At 53.6% G+C, this 1,159-nt stretch overlaps 1 pseudogene; it reads left to right on the top strand.

The window, feature by feature from the left end:
- LOC101519053 (large ribosomal subunit protein uL22-like) lies at positions 1-587 on the top strand (annotated as a pseudogene).
- Positions 588-1,159: the final 572 nt, after the last annotated feature.

The raw sequence follows: 1,159 nt of genomic DNA, 5'->3' as shown, positions 1-1,159 counted from the left end.
AAGTGGCCCCCGTGAGAGTGACCTCATGCCGAGATGGTTCGCTACTCGCTGGACCCCGAGAACCCCACCGAGTCATGCAAGTCCTCATGGGGCTCGAACCTGTGCGTCCCCTTTAAGAACACCCAGGAGACCGCACAGGCCATCAAGGGCATGCACATCCACAAAGCCACCAAGTACCTGAAGGACGTCACGCTGAAGAAGCAGTGTGTGCCCTTCTGGCGGTACAATGGCGGCCTGGGCCGCTGCGCGTAGGCCAAGCAGTAGGGCTGGACCCAGGGGCGCTGGCCCAAACAGAGTGCCAAATTTCTGTTGCACACGCTGAAGAATGCAGAGAGCAATGCTAAACTGAAGGGTCTGAACGTGGACTCCCTGGTCATTGAGCATATCCAGGTGAACAAGGCCCCCAAAATGCGCCGCCGCACTTCGCACACTGCCGCATCAACCCGTACATGCACTCCCCATGCCACATCCAGATGATCCTCGCTGAGAAGGAGCAGATCGTCCCCAAGCCCGAGGAGGAGGTGGTGCAGAAGAGAAAGATATCCCAGTAGAAACTGAAGAAACAATAACTTATGGCCCGGGAGTAATTGCAACATAAAATAAATGCGATGAAAATAAATACATAAATAAACAAACAAACATTTAAAAAGTAAAAAAAAAAAAGTCTAAGTAGGGCTGCCATTGCAGTACATCAGGTTGAACAGCTGAGGATTAGTTGGAGTCGCAGCTGCTCCACTTCAATCCAGCCCCCTGCTAATGAGTATGGGAAGGCAGTGGGGGATTGCCCAATTGCTTGGGCCCCTGCCTCCCTTGTGGGAGACCTGGATGGGTTTGCAGAGTCTGGCTTCAGTCTACCTGGGCCATTGTGATCATTTAGGGGTGAGCCAGTAGGCAGACTGATTCATTTTCTCTGTCATGAGTTCTCTCTCCCTCCCACCCATAACTATGCCTTTCAAATAAATAGTTAAAAAAGTCAAAGCTTGGGTCCGGCGGCGTGGCCTAGCGGCTAAAGTCCTCGCCTTGAATGCCCCGGGATCCCATATGGGCGCCAGTTCTAATCCCGGCAGCTCCACTTCCCATCCAGCTCCCTGCTTGTGGCCTGGGAAAGCAGTCGAGGATGGCCCAAAGCCTTGGGACCCTGCACCCGTGTGGGAGACCT

Source organism: Ochotona princeps, chromosome 1 (genome assembly GCF_030435755.1).
Source record: "Ochotona princeps isolate mOchPri1 chromosome 1, mOchPri1.hap1, whole genome shotgun sequence".
Taxonomy (NCBI): Eukaryota; Metazoa; Chordata; class Mammalia; order Lagomorpha; family Ochotonidae; genus Ochotona; species Ochotona princeps.
Note: the sequence above shows the minus strand (reverse complement) of the source record. Positions and strands in the feature narration are given on the sequence as shown.